This window comes from Ochotona princeps, chromosome 18 (assembly GCF_030435755.1).
Source record: "Ochotona princeps isolate mOchPri1 chromosome 18, mOchPri1.hap1, whole genome shotgun sequence".
Taxonomy (NCBI): domain Eukaryota; kingdom Metazoa; phylum Chordata; class Mammalia; order Lagomorpha; family Ochotonidae; genus Ochotona; species Ochotona princeps.
In genome coordinates, this window is record NC_080849.1 from 11,450,137 (window position 1) to 11,461,633 (window position 11,497).

General features: G+C 38.8%; 1 long non-coding RNA gene across 1 annotated transcript in view; it reads left to right on the plus strand.

Annotated features, from left to right (window-relative positions):
• Nucleotides 1-11,153, plus strand: part of LOC131482544 (uncharacterized) — a 251,294-nt gene extending 240,141 nt beyond the window's left edge. The window contains exon 3 of the long non-coding RNA XR_009247092.1: nucleotides 11,062-11,153. This is a non-coding gene — a long non-coding RNA (uncharacterized LOC131482544). The remainder of the gene's footprint in view (nucleotides 1-11,061) is intronic.
• Nucleotides 11,154-11,497: the final 344 nt, after the last annotated feature.

The window sequence follows — 11,497 nt, forward strand, 5'->3', positions numbered from 1 at the left end:
CACCATGCCTCGGTCCATGGCATTTTGAGTTGCATATGCTGTTTGCTCACTGTTCATGCAACGTTGCAAAAACAAAGTTCATTTTTTAATATCAAACAGATTGTCAATGGATCATATGCTGCCTCTATTAAGGTTAGTTTTTGGATGCCTGCCTCCTTGAAGAGAGTTAATGAAGCTATAAGTTACCTGTGTGCCTTCATTTGGACTCAGGCCTAATTATTTGGATCTTGGCCACATTATTGTCCGAGTCTTATTTCTAAAGCAGATGGAGTCATTCAGGAATGACTTCATTTGTATTAATTTGTCTCACTGTCTTCTGCTATTCATCTCAAAAGCTCTGTACTGCCTTTGTCACAGAGAGCAGAAGACAAAAGAATTTTTTTTAATGAATTAAAGTGAGAAATCTGCCCTTCCATCCATGGAAACTGATGCTTTAACTTAAAAGCGATTAAGTAGCGGCCACTTCAGGACAGTAGAATGGTGTAAGAAGGTAATTATGTTACTCAAAATTTATATGAACTTTCATTTTTTAAAAAATGAACATACTGATCCAGTGGTTCAGGAAAAAAAAAACTCTCTAGGCTTGTGTTGTTGTTGTTCTTGGTGTTGTCAGTTTTTCACCTGGCCTTTGAGAGCTCTCAGGGACAACCTGGAAGGGACATCACTGTCTTCGCTGACTCAGAGTATCTTACAACTGGATTGAGAAACCACATCACATACTGTTTGTGAACCACATACAGAATGTCCTGGTCCCCATCTAAATGGTAGTCATGATTTTGCCTTGTGCATCCAGGTTGAGATCAACTCCAAGGAAATAGCAGTAAGGAATTCTTAATTCAGGGGACGTCACAATGGTTCAATGGGTTAATCCTTCAACTCTAATTGCCAGCATCCCATAATGGTGCTGGTTCTTATCTGGCTACTCCACTTCCCCTCCAGGTCCCTACTGGAGGATGGCTCAAAGCCTTGGGACTTAGTACGCCCATGAAAGACCCAGAAGAAGCTCCTGGCTCTTGGCTTTGGATCAGCTCAGCTCCTGCCATTGCAGCCATCTATGGAGTGAACTAGAACATAGAAGATTTATCTGGCTATCATTCTTTCTGTAAATCTTCTTTTTCAATAAAAATAAATAACTTCTAAAAAAGAGATGTTTTAATTCAAAAATTTCTTTTGAATTTGATATTTGCATTGCCAGTCAACAGTAGTGGCTTCTTTCATTGCTATTTTTGCCAGTAAGGGATTACAATTTGCCCAAGACCTTTATTTCATTAATGGAATATGTCAACTTTCCATAAAAAGCCTTAGATAAAGAATAAGGTCTTTATTTAATCACCAAATTGATATTGGCAAATTGAGTTTGGTAATTTATTCTAATATGTATTTTGACTGGCTCTATATTTATATCAAAACATCCAAGTCAAAGTTAATAGAAAATAGATGATATTATCATCAATACAATAGCAGTATTTGTTGATTTGAAGAACTCAAAATATAGAAGTAATTCAGTTGAAAAAGTTTGTGCTTCAAAGGATCTGCTTTTAGGTCATAACTTTGAGACATCTCTGTATTTATGTAAACTTCTCACTGCAGATCACTCAATTATGAATTAAAATGAGTTATTGTAAATATTTTTTTAAAAAAACACTTTATTGTTTTATAGGCTCAAGGATTCCCCCTCCTCCCTTTCCGTTTTCTTTTTCCCCACTGCTTTCCCCTATATTATTACAATAATATGGTCCTTCAGAAACAGCCACAAGTCTATCATTGTGCTATTGAAGTGTATCATGACATTTTAGGTAGAGACAGTGGCACAAAATTCAACATCCTATTTTCAAGATATATTTAACAGTGTCATTGGGAGTCAAAATTTTATTCAGGAGTGGAGATGCATATGACATTATATTTTTTCCTTTAATAAATTCTTCATTTTTCATGATATAGTTCCTTAGGCTCAGGATTTCCCCCTTCTACTCTCCCTTTTCAATACCCCCTTTTTTTCCTCTACACTGTTACGACAGTTGAGTGCGTCAACAACAGTCACAAGCTTATCATTCTGCTATTTAAGTGTAACCTGACATTGTAGGTGTAAGTAATAGCATAAAGTTAAGCATTCTATTGTCAAGATATGTTTAAGTTTCATGTATCTTCATTTCTCAATATGCTAGTCTCCATTATACAGTTACTTTAGATGAATACATGTGCATACCTGTTGACCTATATATCTGTTGATCTTGTATTTTGCGTGAAGGTTGTCTTATATCAGAGAAAATGTATTTGTCCTTTGGGATTTGACTTATTTCACTGAGCGTAAATGTCTCTAGTTGGGACCATTTTGTTGCAAATGGTAGAATTTTTTTTTTTTTGTAATGGCTGGGTAGCATTTCATGGAGAAGATGTACCACAGTTTCTTTATTCATTCCTGTTTTGATGGGAATCTGGGTTGATTCTGTGTCTTTGGTATTGTAGATGGTGTTACTATAACTATGGGATTATAGGTCACTTTCTCATATGCAGAGTTCATTTCCTTTGAATATATTTCCAGAAGTGGGATAGCTCGGTTATACAGTAGACCAAATTTCAGTTGTTTTAGCATTCTACATACTGACTTCCATAGTGGCTGTACTAGCCTACACTCCCACCAGCAGTGAAGGAGGTACCTTTGTTACCACATGCACAGGTGTCGTTAGTAGGAGCTTTGAATGTAGGCCAACCTCATTGGAGTTAGGTGGAACCTCAATGTGGTTTTTGTTTTTTTTTTCCTTGATAGCTATGGAGCCTGAGCACTTTTTCATATGCCTATTAACCAGTTGCATTTGTTTTTTTTTTTTTTTAAATACCTGCTCATTTCCTTCGCCCAGTTCTTCACAGGGCTGTTTGCTTTGCTGTTGTTGAGTTTCTGAGGCTCTTTGAAAATCCTGGATATTGGTTACTCTATCAGTTGTGTAGTGTGTAAAGATTTTCTCCCATTCTGTTAGTTGCTGCTTCACTTTGTTCATTGTTTCCTTTGGTGTACAGGAGCTTCTTAGTTTGATGCTGTTGCGTTTGTTTGCTTTGGCTTTGACTGCTTTTGCTTTTGGTGACTTTTCTCAGAAGTCTGTACCAATCCCTGTATCCCACATAACCGGGAGCCCTAGGGAACACCCACAGAGCTACGTCTCTTCTAACTCAGGTGCAGCTTCTCCCAAACAGTGTTAGTTTTTGTCAGGCCTCTCCCATAGAATGGGCTTCCTTCTTTCCATGTTTCTTAATTAGTTTTTTCAGTAATTGGTAAACTTTCTGAAAGTGACCCTTTTCTATGTTTACTGCCAGCTCACGTGCTGGTCTGATAGTCACCCACATTGTCTGCAGTGTAGAGAAGGGAGACACTATGTAGTGAAGGAAATATCACAAGAATTAATTTGTAACAGCTACAATACATTATAAAGTTATGTTATAGAAAGTTTTTAGTTTTAAATGGATAAGTCATAAAACCTTGGAACATCAATTGTAATTTTTTATTTTAAAACAGAATAATACCTAGCAACAAATAGCAACATAATATAATTGGCAAAGAAATTGCATTTAAATAGAATATATCACAAAAACATAAAATAAACCAAATGCTGCATCTATTCAAAGCATCTTCTATTTGGCTCTCGAAAAGAAGATAATTTAATTTGAAAAGATCAGATGTATTGATTGAAATATGATTTCTGTGGTACTTAATGGAAGAATGAAGCAAATGAAAAGAAAATTTATCTTGCACATTTGTTAATATCTGACTGGAGAACTGTGTGGCACTAGTCTTAGCCATAGTACAATAGGGTTTTTGAGCTTGATACATATCCAAAAATTATATTCATTAAAATCATCTGAGTGTGGTATAAAAATTTATGACAACTGATATTATGTTGGCAGTTATGAAGCTTTGCAGAGATGTAGGATGATTTGTGGTTGAATGTGCTGCGCATTTAAAAACTTTATGAGGAAAATTTTCATTGGTATTGTCAGAGTCCTGATCTTTTTTTAATTGAGGAACTGCTTATGAAGGGTTTAGATTGAATCTTAGCATAAGAATTTAGAAGCTATACTTTAAAAATATGTTTACAGGAGGCCATAATTGTGGTGTAGTATGTTAAACCCCCACCTGGATCCCATATGGGTGCCAATGCAAATCCTGGGTTTTCCACTTCCTATTAGTGCACTTGAGAAAGCAGTAGAGGATGTGTTAAGCACTTGGGCCCATGCACCTACGTGGGAGCGCCGGAGGAAGTTCCAGGGCTCTTGGCTTCCACCTGCCTCAACCCTGGCCATTACAGTCATTTTGGGAGTTAACCAGCAAATAGAAGATTCTCTGTCACGCCACTTCTTTCTGTAATTGCACCTGTTGACTAGGTAGATAGGTAGATAATGTGGTAATTTGTATCTTTCCAATCTGATACACCATATCTATGCATTTTACATGCATATATGTGTCTGTATGTATTTGTGCCAAGCAGAAACATGTAAATCTCTTAGTTTTTACAAAGCATATCAATGCCATCTACACAGAACAGGAAATAGAATTTTATTGCTTGAAGGGTTAGTTTCAAGTGTTTTGACCATTTTTCTATTAGCATATTGCTTTTTTTACATATTGTGAGTTTGTGCCCTTAGTTGACGATAGAGATTGTATCTTCTCTCAGTTTGTGACTTCTTTTTCAACTTTGATGGTATCTTCCATTAATAAACATCGTTGATTTCACTGTAGCCCCACTTCACAATATTGTGTGTTAGTGCTGTTATTGTTGTTTAAGAAATCCTTACCTACTTCAAGATCATGAACATATTTTCCTGTGTTTTCTTCTAAAAACATTGTTCTACTTTGCCTATTTAGATCTATGGCTTGGGGCACAATGTTTGCCACAATGTTTAAGACACTGCTTGGAATGCCCACATTCCATTTTAGAGTACCTTGGTTTGAGTCAACTCTCAACTGAAACTTTCTGCTAACATTTATCCTGAAAAATACTAGATGAGGTCTCAAGTACTTGGGTTCTTGCCACCCATGAGGGAGGCTTGGATTAAGCTCCTGGTTTCAGCTGGATTTGCCCTGGATATTTAAGAGTTAATTAAATGATCAAAGATCTCTCTTTCTCTCTGCCTTTCACATAAGTCAAATAAATTTAAAAAACATCTAACATCTGGAATTTACATTTACATACATTGACAGATATGCTCAAAACTGGTGCTGCCTTTTCCCAAATAGTCAATTGATCCTACCTTATCTATTGTTTTTGAAATATGAATGAATATTTACTAAATGAATAAGCTAAATCCTAATGTATTATGAATAACATCTCACTGTGTAATCTTTTAAAGACTTTTGCTAATATAAAGAAAACAGGCCTCACATATTCCATACCTGCCGTTCCAAGAAGAAAACCCCAATTCCCTCACTCCCTTGCTCCCCTCTTGCCTTGTATTTGATTTGAGAGAGCTTTAAATTTAATTTACTAATTTTTTTTAAGATTTATTTATTTTTATTGCAAAGTCAGATATATACAGAGAGGAGTAGAGACAGAAATATCTTCCGTCTGATGATTCAATCCCCAGGTGACTGCAACAGCCAGTGCTGAGCCGATCCAAAGCCAGGAGCCCAGATCCTCTTCCGGGTCTCCCACACAGGTGCAGAGTCCCAAGGCTTTGGGACATCCTCAACTGCTTTCCCAGGCCACAGGCAGGGAGCTGGATGGGAAGTGGAGCCACCAGAACTAGAACTGCAGCCTATATGGGATCCCGGCACATGCAAAGCGAGGACTTTAGCTGCTAGGCCACCACGCCAGGCCAAGTGTTTGCTTTTTAAAACATTGTAGTTTACAGTGGCAAATGGGAGCTGGTAAAAAAAAAGAAATTTCAACTTGTGTAATAAATGTTAATATGGGGTTATATTCCCTTTTAACTTAAAGTTATTGCTGTTTAAGGAAACTCTTGAGATATTCTTTTACTTAATTATTGTTATTTTGTGAAAATGCAATACCACTGAAATACAGCATATGTCTGTTGATGTTCTATATGTCTACCTGTATTTTAGACACAAGGATATTGAAGACTTTTTTAAAAATAATCTTACTTAGTTGCTTAGTGTACAAAGGATCAAGGGCTACAGGAAAGTGGGTAAGACCATTGTTTCCACACTAATATCATCACTTTTTTTTCCTGTATCTGGGGTCAAAGGGAAAAGCCCCACCCAGCCTCTTACCCATCCCAGGTCCCCGATGTGAGGCACACTCCAAGGGTCCTGCTCAAGCAGTTTTGATAGTTCAACATGTCTGAATTGCTGCCAATCTCGCCATTCCAATAGCGACGAAACCTATTCAGAATCCACTGGCTGACATAGTCTCTTTATGGTTGGGGTTCTGAGATCAGTAGTTCAGTTGAAGGGATCTCCAAAGAAACTTCATCTGAGATGATCCCAAACCTGATTCTTGTGTGAGTTTGCCAGTACAGGGTCTGGCACAGTCCGTCACCCCAATTAGCTTATGCATATGCTGGTTGTTGCAATTGCTGGGTCAGTTCTGTTTCCAGTCCTGTCTTCTTCCACTTGAACCAATAGGTTTTGTAGTCCGGCTCAATCCTACCCACTTCATACTCGGTCCTTACACAAACCAGTGGGAGCTGCAGCCTAGTTGGGGCGACTCCCCATAACCACCACCAGGCCTACCCCCTACCCTGATTCCTATGCATGCCAGTATGTACAGCAGGCTTGTTCAGTCTGTCCCACATCCCATTTGGTTCTCATATATGTCAATGAGCATTGAAGCCTAGTGCAACCCAACCAACCTACTATCCAGCCCACACACATACTGGCAGGTGCCTTTCTATCTAGCCAGCCCTGCCCCTGTCCTGGTTTCCGTGCTCTCCAGTGGGAAGGGTTACCCACGAGGGAGGTGCCCACTATCTCCCTGCTAGGCCACTCCAACTTCCAGATGATGCACTCTCCAGGTGGTTCTGGCATCTAACTTATCAGAAATAGCCCCCAGTGACGCCTCTGCCATCTGATGATGTGGCAAAGCCCAACCAACCCTTACCCACTGTAGTTTTTGCTTGCACCAGTCGAAACAGTCAGCCCAATCTGGCCCTTCCCCAATCTAGTTCACATGAGGCCCTCAGGTGTTGTAGCCCTGCCTGGTCTGTTCTGCCCCAATCCCAACTTATACTCTCCAGTGGGAGTGATTGTCCAGGAGGGGAGCCCCCATTCCGCTGCCTGCTTTGCCTCCTTCCCCCCCGGTTCAGATGTGTGCTATTTGGGCACTGCAACCACATCTGGTATGGCTTACCTCACCTTGGCATTCCTTAACGTGCACTGGTATGTGTTGCGACCAAAACTGGCCTGAACCACACTCTATGCTGGGGCTCGGGTTCACCAGCGGTTGATGTGAACAGGTTCACCTGGTCTGCCCCCCACCTATGCCATACATATGATATGAAGACATTTTTATTCTCTTCCAAAGAGTAGATTCTCTTCCCTTAGTGGTGACTTTGTCACAGTTCAGATGTGTGCCTCCAGCAGGCACATATTGCATACTGTCGAAATTCAAGGAAGATGCTTCGAATCTTGGCTACACAGGCTATAAGGACTGTATTGGAAGAGGTGATATTTAATTTCCAGTTTTAAAGCAGTAAAAATTAAGGCAGAGAAAAAGTGATTGAGGAGTTGCAAATGTAGACTTTAGTAAGTGCAAATACCAGACAGCGTGAGGGACTGTATGTTGAGGTAACTGAGGAGTTCAGTAAGACCAAAGTACAAGATTGGAGGGGAGGGGAGGGGCAGTGGGAGATGGTTTCCTGCATAGTCATTGGGTAGTCACTTCTGAGTCAGCCTTCTTGATAAGAGTTAGCATCTCCTCATCGAATCATTGTGCCTCTTCTTTATGTTTTCTTCTAGTAAGCTACCAGTTTAGATCTGTGTTTCTTTTTGCCGGGTTCCTATTATCATGACTTTTTTTCTTGTTCTGTTTCTTTGCTTCCCCAACTCCACTTCAGTTCAGATCTGAAGTCTTTTGCAAACTTTACAGTTGGTTTCTTTCTTAGTCTCCTCTTCCTCTACACCACTGTCCATACTAATGCCAGTCCCTTGCAAGCTCCATGGTGATGCTTGTGAAGAAACAGAGAAAATGTGGTTACCAAACATTATGTTAATAACAACAAAATGACAAACTGTGAAAGAATTCCTGCTATTGAGAAGACCAAAGCAACTGAATGAAAACAAGAGTTGACCATACTTCTTAGAAAAGAGCTCAGCCGGTTTACCCTAAAGATGGCATGAGAAATGCCCTTATCATTTGTATAAATTCTTTCCACATATGTCCACTGTTTCTCAGTTGACTTTTGGATTGTAAGTTTTCATCATTCTTTCACAAGAAAGAATGCTGTGTGCTAACTACTCGTTTCCTTGTAGATACATCAGCTAGCAAGCAAAGTGGGTAGTGAGAGTGGGTTTACTTAAGTTCTGGGAGGTCAGTTTTCAAATAGTTTTCTAATAAAATCTAATTAAGGTTTCCAATTGTGGCATTCCTTGGAAATCACACTTATGTGTGTATTCACAGATGCAGGAAACTGCAAGGAAGGAAGTTAGGTCTTTGGGGATGTGGGAAAGCAATGTTCTTCATGTACTACTAGTCTAGACGGTTCAAACGTCTATTAAAATAACGTAACAATTTTAATCATATGCCTTAAACACATGTTTTCTGTTTTCCCAATATTCCGTTTCTAGAAATACAGAAAATGAGCAAATATATGTATAGATCTGTTTGGAAATATGGTCATTAAATAATTGTTTATTTCCAAAATACTTAATGGAATATCTAATAGATGTCAGATATCATACCAGGCACTATTTGCAAGTTCATTCATGCTCTCTGTGCCCTGCAGACCAGGTGAGATGCCTAGATGTAGACAGGATCCAGCCTGTCCCAGCCTCAGCCTTGGCAGCCATTTGGGGTGTGAATTAATGGATAAAAGATCTCTCCCTGTCTTTGAATCTCTTTCTCTCTTTCTTCCTATCTTTGTAACTCTGCTAAATAAAATAATATCAATAATAAATAAATGATTCTTTAAGAAAAAAACAGGAGTTGAGATAATAACCAAAACTAAAGATATAGAATAATCATTCTCTTGTCTTGACCAATTATAACACTAATTTCAGTCTACCTTAATTTGTGCCTTTATGTGCACACACTGATCTCTATTGAGGGACTATATAAACTACTTTCTACTTTAAAATTTATTTATTTGAAAAGCAATGTTACAGAAACAGGGAGAGACAGAAAGATCTTCCATCCATCGACTCACTCCCCAATTGAATGCAATGAGTAAAGCTGGGTCAGGCTAAAACCAAAAGCAAGGAGCTTGTTCCGGATTTCCATGTGGGTTGCAGGGACCCAAGTACTTAGGCCATATTTTGCAACTTTCTCAGGCACATCTGCAGGAAACTGCATCAGAACTGCAGCAGCTTGGACGTGAGATGGCACCCATATGGATTACTGTTCTCTCAACAGTGTCTTAACCCTCTATGTTACAGGGCTGGTCCCATACGAGTGTCTTGAAGATATTTTATTAACATCTGTGTTTCAGAAATCAGAGAAAAAGTTCTTTGCATATAATAGGTATTCAAATGATATTTATACAATGGAATAAGGAACCAATATGTCCAAGGAGCAAAATTTTAAAAAAAACAACATTGTTTTTCTGCTAAAAATCCTGGAGATCTCAAACTGAAAACTTGGTAACTTCTAAGAAAAGTTGCTGATCATTGAGGCAAAGAACAAGTCAAGAATCAAGTACAGCTTGCCCTTCAAGAACCAATGACTGACAACAATAAAGCTACAGATGATTTATAACCTTCTCAAGGTGCATACATTTATTTTGCTCAAGGTGTGTATTTTATATCTCCTAATAGCCTTGAAGAGAGTTAAAAAATGTTCTTTGACTTTTATGTTCCCCAGGTCACTCTGGTGACTGTACTTGGTAGACAGAAATAAAACTAGTGTATAAAACCATACCTCTGGTGCTTTTGATTTCACTGTTTCTTCTATATAAAAATAGACACCTTACCTGTTAATAGTTTGAGTTCTTTTCAGTGGTGAATCAAACTATAAGCTAACTTCTCACCATCTTTAGAGATCTGACTTGATGCATATAGATGGTATCTGTCGTACATTTTTGAATGCTTTGCAGAATGATTTTCCCATGAGTTTGTCAGAAGAATAATTGTCATCAGTGATATCAACATATATCTTGAATCTGTTTATTTAAATTTTATATGAAAATCAGAGAGGAGGGAGGGAGGGAAAGAAGAAAAGAGGGAGGGGGAGAGGGAGAGAGAGAGAGAGAGAATTTTATTCACTAGTTCACTCCCTAAATGCCCACAATCTCCAGAGCTGGGTCAGGTTGAACTCAGTTGCTGAAAACTCAGTCTGAATATCCCACATGTGTAGCAAAGGTGTAAGCACTTGAACCATCACCTGCTGCCTCCCAGGGTGCACAGAGAAAAGAAGCTTGAATAAAAAAAAAAAAAAAACGGAAGCAAGCCTGTAAGCCAGGCACTCCATACAGCATGTGAGCATTCTGAAGTGGTATCCTAACCGCTGTGACAAATAGATGTCCCAGTCTTACATTATTTTAAATGACTGGAAATGACTGGTTTATCCATAGCTTTTTTTTTTTCCGAGCAATACTTCTCAAAATGTGGTCTCTGGAATGGGTGCCAGACTTGGAGTTATTTGTATCAGTCCTCGAAGATAAGGAGCTTGCACCAGAATATAATTTGTATGACCAACAGCTCTGTTCAGTTCAGATGCTTTTTTCCCCCACAGCAAGAGTTTTATTGATAAAGGCATTAGTGCATTGTTTTACATTCTAATACAAGCTTCTCGTTGCAGATTGGCATTTTGAGTAGCACTGCTTTAGAGAACCTTCATGTACGCACATGTGATGTGCCTGCAGTCACTACTGGACTTGGAGCTGATTCATTGCAATTCTGTGCAAAAATCAGCTTTCATGTTCATCTTACCTCTATCTGTTTTTCTCTGTGTGTAATAGAAATGAAAATGTTTGGAGACCCAAGATGGAGATACCAGTTGGCACTGGATATTTGTGGTGAAAATTCTTGCTTGGAGAATTCAAGACAAAATAAGCCACAAAAAAACCAGTGTTTGGGGAAGCAGAATCTGTAAGCAAGCAAGTAAGAGAATGGGAGAAGAATGCAGAAAATAACTGTATGACAGAGCTGAAGGGCCTGTGGTGTTGGGATGGGAGAAATCGTACACACTTAAACACAGCTTCCCCATTCATTGACATCTTATGGTGTTTCACCTCTAGTGATTCTGTCAGGTAGAGACTTTAGGTCTGCATTTTCACTAGTACTGCAAGGGATCCTAAAGTTAGATAGCTTCAGACTTATCTTTGGGGGAACTCTTCTGTGTTAAGTTGTTAACTGCACTATTCTTGTTAAAATTTAGCTATTTAAACTAAACAG